At 37.7% G+C, this 14,186-nt stretch overlaps 1 pseudogene across 2 annotated transcripts; it reads right to left on the bottom strand.

Moving 5' to 3' along the window:
- Nucleotides 1–6,777: 6,777 nt before the first annotated feature.
- Nucleotides 6,778–11,707, bottom strand: LOC120075934 (phosphatidylinositol 4-kinase gamma 7 pseudogene; annotated as a pseudogene). 2 transcript variants are annotated; one of them, XR_016529074.1, is made up of 3 exons: nucleotides 11,190–11,555; nucleotides 8,139–10,488; nucleotides 6,778–7,766 (listed from the first exon to the last, which is right to left on the bottom strand). The product of XR_016529074.1 is annotated as a phosphatidylinositol 4-kinase gamma 7 pseudogene, transcript variant X2 (transcript). The 2 variants fall into 2 exon arrangements; XR_016529073.1 differs by lacking the exon at nucleotides 6,778–7,766 and having other exon boundaries at nucleotides 7,870–10,488; nucleotides 11,190–11,707.
- Nucleotides 11,708–14,186: the final 2,479 nt, after the last annotated feature.

Raw genomic sequence — 14,186 nt, 5'->3', positions numbered from 1 at the left:
AATCTCTGTATTTGAAGATGGACAAGCATCGATGGAGCCTCTGAACTTGAAGATGAAGGAGCATCAATGAAGCCTTTGAATTTGTAGATGGAGGAGCATCCAAGTTTGATTTTGAAGAGGAAGCGAAGTGCATTCCAAGTGTGTGTCTTTTATTTACTGTGCTAGCTTCTTACAAGGGATGAACATCTTCAATCTGTTGTGTTGCCCCCAATAGGGATGAACATCTTTAATCTAGAGTGTCATTCTTTAGAAGGGATGATCAACATTAATTTTGTAGTATCATACTTAGGTGGTTGTGGTACCTTTTCTGATAGACTAAACTTAAATTTCTTTAAGTTGCCTTTGTATCCTTAAAGAAAGGGATCAAATCATGACGTAGTTCAAGTTTTTTTTTTTTTTTTTAACTGGACTGAACTTGAAGTTTCTTTCAAGCTGCCTATATACCTTCATAATGATAAGGATCAAGTCATAATTGAACTTAAATTTCTTTAAGTTGCCTACGTACCCTTTATAATGACAGGGATCAAGTCGTAACGTAGTTCGTACAATTTTTTTTTTTTTTTTTGGCCGTTCACATTTTAAGCTCATGCGGGTTAGGAGCATCATGCAGTTTAGGCTCTTGTGATGAGAAGCTTCTTCATTTAAACTTCAGAAGCTCTCATTTCATCATGGTTTTGATCATCCTCTTCATTTATAGGATTCGTCAATATGATGAGTTTTGGTTTCACTATCAAGGAACCTCCTGTACTTATGTCAACAGAAAATTTCCTTTTCATGCATGAAGGGACACGACTGTGAATCTTTTCGTCGTTGTTTTCTTCATGGAATGGCGTTGCCTTCAAGATTTTTATCCTTCCTTTATGTTGATCGCTTATTGTCTTGAGACGATCAAAAGCAGATGTTGAAGGTCGATCTTTCTTTGATGTGAATATACTTAGCCTTTTGAAGACTGAAGTTTGAGTAGAAGTAGTTGTTAGACATTGGTCTTCTTCTCCTACCGTGGCCATACTCAATCTTTGAAAGACTGAAGATCGAGCACTTAAAGGCTTAATACGATCGAAGACAGAAGTTCTTTGCTTCATTTCTTCTGAGTCGTTGACTTCTTCGACAATTATATGATTGTTGTCAATTTCCACTATGCCGACAGTGTGACATGCAATAACTTCTGATACTTTTTCTGGATGCTTATTGAGAAAGCTTCTTGGGAGAAATTCTGCCAAAGTTGTTGGCCGTCGGAATTGAGGGAAGTCCTTGTCTTCTTTTTTAGCAAGCTTAGGCTTCCATGTCATCTTTTTGCCTTTCTTTTTATGAGTCTTGTTCATTCTTCTATAGCTTCGATAGGAACGCGACTTTTTTTGGGTGGAGCATGGCTATCTTCTTTTTCGACGAGTCACAACTATCCACCCTTCGTTGTCATCTTCAACAAGCTCATCTTCCTTTATGGAATTTGTTGTTTGAATCTCTTGCTGGAACCGAACAACTATAGGCTCAAAGGCTCCAAACTGGATCAGGCTTTTTCTTTGAGCATGGAACACGGGTAGTGTTGAAACACTTGAAGTCACCGCTACTGTAGCGTGATTTGTCTGAGCTACTTCATCCAAATCTAGCTCAATCTTCTTTTCACGAGCCAACTTCAGAATTTGTTCCTTCAGTACGAAGGACCTTTCAACTGGGTGACTAACGACCCGATGATACTTGCAGTAGTTAGGATCATCTCCTTTTCCTGCTTGTTCCGGACGCTTGCATTCCGACAGCTGAATAAGTTGCTTCTCTAATAGTTGCCCTAACATACATGCCACATCAGAGTCAAGGAATGGATAAACCTTCTCTTGTCTTTCTTTAAGAGTTAGACGACGCTTCTCACCCTCATTGCGCCTTCTTTCAAAATTTATTTGTTTTCCTTTGGAGAAAAATTTCAGCGGGGTCACTAAACGACCATAGATTCTTTGTGGCACTATCCACGAACTTTTCAGTGCCCTTGGCTTCATTCTTGTATTTTCTCCCTTCAGGGACTAGGAAATCTTTAGTTCCCCTATTGGCGATGCTCAGCTCCATATCATGTGCGCGGGTTGCCAGCTTCTCAAACATACGAGGTTTTATCCTTTGTATGATGTAGAGAAGCTCCCAGTGCATGCCTTGAGTGCACATCTCTACTGCAGATGATTCAATGAGTCTATCTTTACAATCCAGACTTAAAGCTCTCCATCGGTTGATGTAATCCATGATTGTCTCTCCCTTCCACTGTTTGGTGTTCGTCAGCTCCATCATGCTAACAGTGCACCTTGTACTGTAGAAACGGTTCAGGAACTCCCTTTCTAGTTATTCCCAACTGTCAATCACTTCTGGCTCCAAATCAATATACCAATCGAAAGCATTTCCTTTCAAGGTATGGACGAATTGCTTGATTAACTGGTCCCCTTTGGTTCCTACATTTTCGTAGGTTTCAATGAAATGTGCAACATGTTGTTTTGGATTGTCCTTTCCATCGAACTGCTGGAACTTTGGAGGTTGATACCCAGTTGGCATTCTTAGGTTGTTGATTCTCTTGGTGTACGGCTTGGAGTACATGAAGGAAGACTGTGATGGTCTTTCGTAATGAACCCGTATGGAGTTTGTAATCATATCCTGCAGCTGTTGAATTGACAGGGTGGCAACAGAGGTAGATTGTTATGGTTGGTCTTCCTGCAAGTCAGTCTTTCCTTTGTCATTGGCTTTTGTAGTTGAAGATTGACTCAACTTAGCAGTTTCTCGAGCCTGTATTTCATCTCTTAAAGCAGCGATTTCATGATCTCGCTCTTCTACAGCTTTCATTAGGAGATTTATCTTTATCTCCATATTTGCCATGGTCGATTCAGTCATTACGTCAGTCATCATCATAGACACTACATCAAACTGTGATTCTTTCTCTGATGGATCAGTAGCAAAAGCATAGTTGTCGAACAAGGATTTTCTCTGATGACGATCCCGCCTTTAGGACATTCCATCAGTTGGTCCCAGATTTCCTCTGTGATGACAGAGCTTATGTAAGTGTTGCTTACGACGGTAGCTTTGGAAGCAGCTTTCTTTGGTGCCATTTGTCAATTTGTTGAGTTGGATGACAAGAGAGAGATGAGAGGTAGAGATGTCTCACTGGGTGTGCCAATTTGTTCGCACGAGATTTCAATAGAAATTTATTTCGTGGAACTGAAACTTTGTATTTGTATTAATTTTGTGGAAAGTGACTACAATCTCTAATACATAATATTTTGTTGCTTTCAAAATAAACTATAGTCTTTAAGCTGGATGATCTTCTTGAATGATCGACCATTGGGCTTGTTGATCTTCTTAGATGATCGGCCTTTGGGCTTGTTGATCTTCTTGGATGATCAACCTTTGGGGCTTGATGAACTTCTTGGACGATTAGCCTTTGCGCTTATTGATCTTCTTGGATGATCGACCTTTAAGGTTGTTGATCTTCTTAGATGATCGACCTTGGCTTATTGATCTTCTTGGTTGATCAGCTTTTGGGCTTGTTGATCTTCTTGGATGATCGGCCTTCGAACTTGTTGATCTTCTTGGAGGATTAGTGTTCACACGAGGTTTCGAGAGAAACTTTTTTTGTGGAGTTGAATTTGAGTTGGGGTTGATGTTGATTTGATGCGATGTGGTTCGATCTCTAGTACTTGATCCTCTAATTCTCTCTCGATTGAATGCGTACGCTTGATGTATAGAAGCAGGGCGTGTGGATGTTCTTGAGCTTCAAGTCTTGGAAGAATGTTTGTATCTTTAAAGGACTTCAGTCTTCAAGCTTGTTCAGAATGCTTGTATCTTTTTCAGCCTTCAGAATGCTTGCATCTTCAAAGGACTTCAGTCTTCAAGCGTGGTCAGAATGCTTGTATCTTCAAAGGACTTCAGTCTTCAAGCATTGTTAGAATGTTTGTATCTTCAAAGGACTTCAGTCTTCAAGCATGGTTAGAATGCTTGTATCTTCAAAGGACTTCGTTCTTCAGAATGCCTATATCTCCAAAGGACTTCAGTCTTCAAGCGTGGTCAGCTTCAGGAGTCAAGGAGTCTTCTGATTGTAGAGAATTTTCTCTAAGCTCTCTGAAGTGTAGAATTGTTGACCTTCACAAATGAGGAAAGCCTCTCTATTTATAGAGTTTTCAAATGGGCTTCATGGGCTTAGGCTTGGTTAGTCCATTGACTTGGCCCTTAAGCCCAACTAATTGGATTTGAGCTTTATTTGACATTTGGGTCAAATTAAGCCTATTTTTGGGCTCAATTGGACTTTTAACCCAATTAATAATATCAAATTGGGTCAAATTAATCTTACCTGATTCAACGGTCATGATAAAACCATGTGGTGTCATCGAAGTTTGTCTTCAACTTCAATTTGGGACACATGACACCTCCTTGTTGGTCCCAGATTTAATGATTTGGAATTTCGTCATTAATTTAGTGAATGATGTGGCAGCTTTTTATTTATCCAAAATTTCTCGTTCAACATGAACCATATTTATATAATTAATATTTGAATTATATTCAAATATTTTTTTCTCTTATAAAACTATATAAATTTAGTATGAATCATATTCACACTAAATTTTAACATATAGTTTTTATATGAATCATATTTATATAATTAATATTTTAATCATATTCAAATATTTTTTTTTTGTCATAAAAATGTATCAACATACATTACATTATATAATGTATCAATATACATTATTTAACTATATCTTATATAATTAATTCCATTTAATTAATTTGAACAATTCAAATCACACAAAAATTAATTTGATTCTCACTAGTCCTCATTGAGCTAACAAAGAAACCTTGTAGACCCATGGATTGAAGCTTAAATGATACGAGATTAATTTATTAATCTTTTTAATCAAATTAATCAACATTCATTAACTGCTAGCTTCCACTAAAGACCAACAGCTAAACTCTTTGCGATATAGATATATTTATGCTTCCATTAGATATAACCAATCAACAGTGCGTTGTCCCTTCACAAATTACTCGTAAGTACAGCTGGGTCAAATTATCGTTTTACCCCTATAGTTACATCTAACTCCTTAAGTACCACTGATCTCTCTAATAATAAATTAGTCATAGTCCAACTATGACCGAACCCATTTTGGGCCAGGACAAGATGAGGCGGCTCATTGTTCAAGTCCGGAGTTAGCCCTTAAGGGAACAATTTATCTTCTTATCTTAACTATAGGGAATGAGTGAATTCCTTCTTGCGTAGTTGTGTTTCTAGCTTCCCAATCAAACGAATCCCCAAAATGGTACGCTTATTGAGTCGACGAATTTTGTCACTCTCACCCACGCAAATCAAAGAATCATCCTCATGGGCAGGAGTTCACAACTCACCCAGGATTAAGGTCAAGTCATCTATGGTCATCTTGGTGAAATGTAAGTCCTTTCTAGTAACAGCGTTATAAAGAGAGACTTAACATTTTGTGGTCCAGTCTTTATACAAGCTCTTTTATATAGGATACCCCTGCTCACATGTCTCCACGAGAATGATAAGGATCATATCATTATAGTACTTTACAACAATTGTAACAACTACAAAGCGGGTTGTATTAGTAGTGTTACCAGGATAAGGCACCCAACCTTATCCATATACTACAGACTATTTTTTTTATCACTTAAACATGATCTACTTGTATGTCTCCTCATACATGTTTAAGTTACATCAAATAACCTTGGATCTTAGGTTAATGGATTATCGCACAAGTAATATAAAATTGTACTACAGACAAGACAAGATCACTAATCATATTCCTGAGCTCAGAAATCTGCTTGGTCTTTTGCTCTCTCTCTTCGGCAGCTTGCCTTGCACGCAATGGAAAGTACATACTAAACGCTCTATTCTCCATGGCAAACCTAATACAAGGAAAAAAAACAAATCAAAAGCAAAAGAATGCTCTAACTAGAAACTTAACCAAATGAACATAAATGGTGTTCTAACCAAATGAACATAAATGGTGTTCTCGACAACGGCACCATTTTGACTTTTTCCTTTTTTCAGTGTCATTTAATTCCCAAAAAGAGTCCCAAATCAAAAAAAAAAAAATTGTAATACCGAACTACTCCTATCACTACAAAGACGTAGCAATAGTGGTAAGCTCAGGTCGATCCATAGAAAAGTGCAACTTGTTTCATTAAGTTAATTCTCTAGTTATAGCAGTAATTGGAGGTTTTGGTGTGGAAGAAATAATTGTGCAAGAAACTAAAATAAAGGAAAATGTACTCAAGGTTGGAGATTCTAGCTCTTGGGAGTAATTGGGCTCCTATATAAGTCCTTATCATCGAATTATTTTTTATTAACTAGTATCGATCATGCTTTGCACAATGACTTATTTGACTCGACCTAACTAGCCTTTACTAAGGCGGACAATAGCAAGGACCAAATCATGCAAGCGACCCAAGTATAATTAAAACCTTCTATGAAGCTCCAATTAACTAAATGCAATCAATCCTATGGAATCCTTAGCGGTTGTGAAGAATCAATTACATTTGCATTAAATCCTAGGTTTCTATTATGTGGTTAATCAACCTAACTTCCTTGGACCAAATCAAATCAAGTATTTTAAAATTCATGGTTAGACTATAAACCCTAGCATGCAAGATTTAATATTTGCAACTTAATGACTTAAGCTAGACGAAGAATCAAGACATCGTACCAACCTAAAATCTCTAGCATACAACATGCATTTAAAGGAAATGGTGTCAATTGATCCAATAAACATGCATCGTAGAATTAAATAGATCCAAAGATGCATATAACACTATGAAATTAATATAAATAATCTCCACGAGTTACATAGGTTTACATCCCAAGAACTAGAACCAAACAACTCATCTCATCGTCTTCATAGACAAAGAAAGAAGAGGCAAGTTGATCCAAGCCATGAAATACAACCCAAAAATCCTAAACTAATCCTAAGCTAAGATGCAAAAAGAATTAAAAACAAGTTGAGCAGTCATCCTCCTCTTTTCTCCATCCTCCATTGCATGATCAACCCTAAAAAAATAATAAATAGGTATTTATAGAATCAAGGGCAGCACAAAGCATGGCGCAACTGCCCCCTCTCAGTTGATGCCCCCGCACGTGCCTTCGTAAGAAGTCTGTCAAAATCCGTAGTACCGCAGCACTTTTGCCTAGGCATACAACTGCCTTGTGCACAGCGCAGGGCGCCGAGCAAGAGCAGCCCTGCACTCCTTCCATTTTGCCCCATTTGCAGCTACTTGCTCCGTTTTGGCCCAAAATACACCCGGATCGTCCTAATGGTCCCCTTCTGCTTGTTTTTCTATCAAAAATACTAAATAGAGCATTAAATACCTAAGAACTAACATGATTTAGATGAGAATAGATAGCACTTTTGGAGAGCTATCAATCCTCACCACAACTTCAGAAATATCTAATACTAGTTGATCTAAGAACAAAAATGAAAACAAAAATACAATGAGCTGTTTGAGAGTGTAGTTTCTGGTTTCATTGGAAACAGCCAATAATACACTATAAATCTGTCACTCTCCTCCAACTTCCTCTTCTTTTTTTTTTTCTTTTTTTTCATTTCATTTTATTTTATTTGGCCTCTCTGAGTTTTGTCTATTATTCTTCAAGTTGTATCAAATAAAAAAGGGAAGAAATATCAAAATTATGGCTTTGAATGTATCCAGAAGTCAGTTGATGATCCATTCCAGTCATTTCCAACCACCATTTTGGCTGATCTCCTCAACTATTTTGCTTCTTTTTAATGTTTCTGCATGTGATATGGAATCTTTTATGAGATTTTGTTGGATTTAACCAACATCAGAATCAATTTCAAATAATAGCCTGAAAAAACATATTGAAAGCTTTACATATTTCAATCAATCCACAGCACCAAAACTCACATTTGCTAAGCAGTGAAAGTACATTAGACAGATCTATATACATAAAAACTAGCACATCTTCCTGTTTACATAATTTCCTCTTAACATTTATTGTTCTAAAAGTTATTTATATAACAAGGTGGTAGAGCAGCCAAGAAGAACAAAGTAATTTTGAAGAAAGAAAAAGAAAATACTAGAACCAAATCTACTAAGTTGATTCTACAATATTTACAACAGAGAACTTTAGTAGTAGTACTGACCCTGATCTTCTAAATGTAATCTCTGAGAGATAAATCAGAAAAAAAACCCTTGCATTATCAGAGCTATCATCAAACAACAACTCTCCTGCCCTTCTTTCTTGGCTCAATCTAATGATAACAAGGTTGGTTGCTCAATTTCAAAATTGGCAAGATGTACCAAGCCTCTGCCTCTGCCTCTGACCTAGAGTAGCAGATTTTCGCTTCACAAAGGCCGGGTGAAGTAGCTCTTGAAACTTGTCTAAGAACAATGACCATGAATCCTCATTCATGTCAGCTAGCTTCACAAACGTTACACTAGCTGGAAGCTGTTCATTTGCACTCCTGATCCCAGAAGATGTATTTGTCATCATGTATCCATTCTCAGGTCTTGTTCCAAAGTACTTGCTATGTTTCTTTTTCTTCTCACCTAGACTGGAATTCTTCAGTGACATGGAAAGCTTTGAAATAGTTGGAATTCTATCAGAAGAAAACGGATCGAAGAAGCCCCCTCGATCAACTTCCTCACCGTTTTCTTCCTCGATGCTTTCCTCCAGTTTAAGAAGAGGAAAACGTCCATGTATACTGCCACCGACGCTGAAGTGGAATGGTGTTGTTGGGTAAAAATCATCTGCTTCTATCTCTTGGCTACAATCTGACTCTTCAACATCGCAGTCAATATCAAATTGAAATTCCTCATCGCCTAAATCAATCCGAGGGGATAAGACCTCCTTCTCTTCGATCAGCTGCCTAGCTTCCATGCATATAAGTTCCAGTTCACTGGGATCCTCCTCTCCGCTACGAAACTCTCGAGTCATCATCTCGCCGATCTCAGCAAGACAGAGACCAAATGCAGCAGCCTCCTTCAGGAAGATAGTGCAGAGAATCAGAACCCTGAGACAAGCCTCACGAATCATGGGAAGCTCAATCCTCAGCATCTCACTGTCTTCAAATGGATTGAGGTTTTTGATATACTTGAGCTCATCATCTGAAAACGGAATCGACGCCTGCGGCCAATGAATCCACTCAAAATATGGATCCTCTAGCGTTTCGGGCAGACAGAGTCCATGATCAATAGGAATAAGCTCCACTTGACCAAACCTCCCAACACCATCAAGTTTCCTAACTAAAAGATTTCCAGCATGCCTATCTGTGTTAAAAACTCTAATGTCTAGAATGCCTATACGATGCACAGCCACTACTGGGAAGCTGGAAGTTCCGTGATCACTGGCATCAAAATCGTGCGGTATGAATTCTTGAAACGATGCAATCTTGCTAACCAGCTTCTTCTTACTTGACATGTTACCATTTACTCCATCATTGACATTGAAGATGGAGTGGGTAATCTTCACCAAGGCAGTGGGAGGCACATTAGCAAAGTGATCATAGTCAAGAAGATAAGCTGCAACCTCACGAAATCCAGTCTCCCCGACACGCACTGATCTTTTTAACCCAGGTTGACCAAGAGCTTTACCAACAAACCCTTTTGGATTGTTTGGTGCAAAAGGTTCTTCATCCGTAGGCTTCACAATCGCAACGCTCTCACCTCTGTTATTTCTGAAATAGTATGCACCACCAAGTCCACTATGAACAGGAATAGGATCTACACCAATTTTAATAGCTTTTATAATCTCACCAACCAGTTGTTTTGTCCTAACAAAGCGATCAGAATGCCCCAATATCTCAATAGGACCACTTTGATCCCTTTGCTGAATATCCCTTCCAGTAGGTGAGAGACAAGGAGTCGACGAGCTTCTGTGCAAAATGTTTCGTGTAAGAAGGAGGGGAGAATCGTTACGTACAGCACTGAGGTCATTCTTGAGTACCATATCTCCAAATGTCAAAGAGCTCTCATCAGTTGGTACATTAAGTGCAATCTGCAACCTCCTCTTCACGGTATGAGCATTATCACTCCGATCCAATTCCATCCCAAGGACACAACCAGTGTCGGTTTGCACAAAGACCCTTCTCCGCCCTGTAGGCTGTTTTCCTTCCATCCTCTTGCTCCCCCCATACTCTCCACTGAGTGGACTCTTAAAGGCTGCTGCCACTGCCATTTGAGTCTGGAGAGGGCTATCCAATTTACGATGCATTAATTATAAATGTGCACAGACAGTGTCGGCAGCAGGCAAAAGAGGAGGCAGCAATGGAAGAGAGTTCCTTCTCCCCCAAAGAAATGGCCAACTCTATAGCCGATGCTGAATGAGCTGCAACAAATTCTTGTACCCGAAAAATCATTAATCGGTCGACGCAGTAAGGAAATCCCACTAAAGATTCTCAGTGAAGGAATACCCACAAGAAACCAGCAAAGAAGAGGCTGAAAGACTTTATATTAGACCCACTTACCCATTGAACAGGATATGAAGAGCCCAATCTGTCAAAGAAACCCAATATTAGATTTATTTAAGAAAATAACCAAATAAAAGAAGATAATTCATGGCAATTAGATCCAACCATGTATAAATTGTGGTACGGCGCAAGCCCCTTGTATTTACAACAATGAAGCAATAAAAAAATTAATTAAATTAAATTAGTATCGACTAAAAGTAGGGATTTTCCGACTGTTTTCCAGGAAAGAAAGCAAAACAGTAACATGTCTAAATGGATTGTTTCAAAACTCAGAGGCAAGAATCAAGAACAACTCAGCCAAAGTTCCATTGAATTAGTCTATATAAAAGTTTGTAGATCAGTATTTTCTTTTCATTTTTAGATCCCCTGGTAGTTAACACACACGATAGCAAGCCCTCTACTTCAAAATTAAATGCAATGAAGGCAGAGTAGAGAGAACGCATAAATTGCGGCACACTTATTTTAATAAATTGGTCTTGAGTCCAGATTGGTCTCTGAAGACTGAAGAAGAAAAGAATTAAAAACAACCATGATGCCAGTATATCATCTCACACGCAATGCAGAAAAAATAAAACAAACGAAAAAAAAAATTATTCCTCATTCTATTATCCTCAGATCCCCAAATTCCGCAAAAATTACAAGAGAAATGACCACGAACATAAATCCTCAGATTCCATTAATAGATAAAACAAACAAAAAAAACCATAATCAGAAGGAGAAACTCACCGAAAGTAGAGATCTGAGAGAAACGAAGGGAAAAATCAAAGAACGTAACGCATAGCAATGAATGAGTCTGATTCAATCAAAGAAAGTCCAAGAAGAAGAACAAGAAGGTCCAGTCCTCAAAAATGGGGGGAAATTCCTTCGTTCACAACAGAAACAGAACCCTCCCAATTCTTCGTTCTCTGTTTCACTGGTTGAAAGAAGCTCAGTAGTCAGTCCTATACCTTCTTCTTCTTCTTCTTGTTTAACCTAACGCGGCAAAGCTAGGGTTAAATCCACAAACTCTAGTTAGAAACTTGGAATCAGAACTTCTTTCTCACTGAATGTGCTTCGTGATTAGAAGACTCCAGAACAAGAAAAAATGGGGCCGCCGGAGCAGGGATGGAAAATCTGGGCCGTCGGATGAATCGGTTGTGGGACCGAAGAAGAAATGGGGAGATAGACACGTGGGGCAAGTGGATTGGAAGAGTGAAGTGGTCATGGGCCCCATTGGTGAATGGGTCTTCAGTATATTGGGTGTCAGCAAATAGCTCGGGATTTTTTTTCTTTATGTTTATTGTTCGATGAATCAGGTGAATACACGTATTAATCAATTTAATATTAGGAAAGTTTCCTTGAAAAAATTAGACTAATATTGTTGTTTTCAAAAAGTATTTATAAAATTATTGTTGTTCGAAAACTATTAATAAAGATATTGTAGTTTTTTTTTTTTGTCCATTTTAAGTTGTTGAGTCTTCAAAATTCGACCAACGAACTTGAATCTTCCATTCTATTTTTTATTAATTTTCAATTAATTCGACCTCAATTTTTTCAATTTTTTTAATTTTCCATTATGTTATTACTTAGTATATTCCACTTTACATTTTTTTTATTATTTTTTAAACCATCTTAACTTAACTCTAAAAAGAACAAATTAAAAAAAATAATAACTCATAAAAATGATAAAGTATAAATTAAAATATCTCATTTATATAAAAATAATTACAAAAATCAATGTATCCCACAAGGCAAACGTCATCGATTTCGAGCTGGTTGTCGTCGTCGACTTCGAACTTAAAGTTGCTCTAGTACCTCTGCAGATGCTTCATAATATAAATATTCATTATGCTCTCTACGACCCCGACCATGTCTATGAACATATGAAGATGATGGAACAACCTCTGAGTCATAATGTCCTGAACCAAATGTTGGCATCATCATCGAACTAACATAATCAGTTTGACTCTGCATTCGCATCACAGGGGCAACTCTTCCACATTGTGGGCAACCTCATCGAACTCATCCTCTTTCCGAACAGGTTCTCTACGTCTAAGAGTTGGTGGAGGAACTGGATGAACTATAGGTATATCGTACATATAATGTATCTCCTCCATATAGCTCTAGTTGTCAATACATATAGCAAGAACTTGTTCGGATCATTCGCAACATCACGAAGCTACTGTTCTTCGATCTCTGTGAATTATAAAACAATTAGATAATATTTAAAATAAATTTAAATTAAAAATAATTAGATAATATTCATTCATTTACCAGATGACCCACAACTGCTCTCAGACGAGTGACGTAGCGTCTTTGATATTATTATACCAATGAATGTAGTGTTGAGTGACATCCCTGTCAAACTGTTCAATAGAAACCCCCACTACAATAAACTTTGCACGATAGTGCCATCGCACTACCAAATGTGCAACTTTTTCAGACCAATCTCCGGTCCTTAAGTAAATATCATGTAGTAGGGGTTATCGTCCACTCACCAATGTGAAAACATATGAGAGGACTTATCGTCCGCATATATATTTCCACTCACCAATACAAAAATTGGGCAAAGTGTGCAAAATAATTTTGTACGGCTCCCAAATAACCTAAAACACAAAATATTATATTGGAAAACAGTAAAAACAAATACAATAAAAATGTGTATAAAATAATCAATTTGGTTCAGTATCAATGCACCTAATCAGGTTGAAGCAGATCAAACATGTATCTGTACTGGCTGACTATATGTGTGGCTGTCCTAGTCACACAAAATTTGTATCTCCACCTAAATTTTTAAATTGATAATTTAGATTCTATTAACTAAATCAGTCATATAAAAATTAAATTGAATTAAAATAACATACCGAGAATCGTAGGCTCGTCCAGCTAACTGAGCGTCATTTATATGTTTTAGCTGTGGAGCCATTGTTGAAAATAGCTCCCAAGCCCATAGTTGCAAAAGTATGAGAGGCCCAGCTATCTCGCGAACTTCAGGTTTGGTTGTTTTATATAGTTGTCTATACAACCATATCAAAAACATGCTCCACCCCACGAATACCGTCCCGCATCATAAAGGTTAGCTAATAGTGGTAGAAACATCAAGTGAATAAAATGACTTGATTTGTTAGAAAAAAGACATCCACCCATCATTTGTAGCATATATGCTCGCGCATATCTTATGACGGTTTCTTCATCTGCATCATCTGCGAGCTCACTGAATTGTGTCCCTAACCATATCAAACTTAACATCGAGCCTTTAATTTTATCGGCAGGTGGGATCACACCGAGGTACAGTTGACAAACTTGTGATCAGTCATCATACATCACTCCAGTGACCAGCTCACCATCAATAGGTAATCCAACCACACTTCTTTGTCTTATAGAGTGATAGTGCACTCTCCAACAGACATATGAAATGTATGTGTCTCAGGCCTTCATCTCTCAACCAAGGTTGTGATCAAATGCCAGTTCAACTGAATAAATCCCAATCTGGCAACCCATAGAATTCAGATGTACAGAGTAGCGGTAGTATTCGAAGGTAGAGTGGGATAGAGCACTGGACAACTGTCTCTCAACGCCTGCAAGATATTTCGCCAGTAGTACGATCTTGTCATATAACAGATGATTGATGAATGGACTGGTCGTACAAAATATCGGATCAATAGGTCATCTAAAAGGAAAAAATATATATTTATTTCTCAATTAGAAAAATAATGTACAACTTTTTAAATTGTAAAAAAAAAA

The sequence above is a fragment of the Benincasa hispida genome, chromosome 4 (assembly GCF_027475165.1).
Source record: "Benincasa hispida cultivar pf3 chromosome 4, pf3_genome.v1.1, whole genome shotgun sequence".
Lineage (NCBI taxonomy): Eukaryota > Viridiplantae > Streptophyta > Magnoliopsida > Cucurbitales > Cucurbitaceae > Benincasa > Benincasa hispida.
This window is presented reverse-complemented; position numbering and strand designations above follow the sequence as displayed.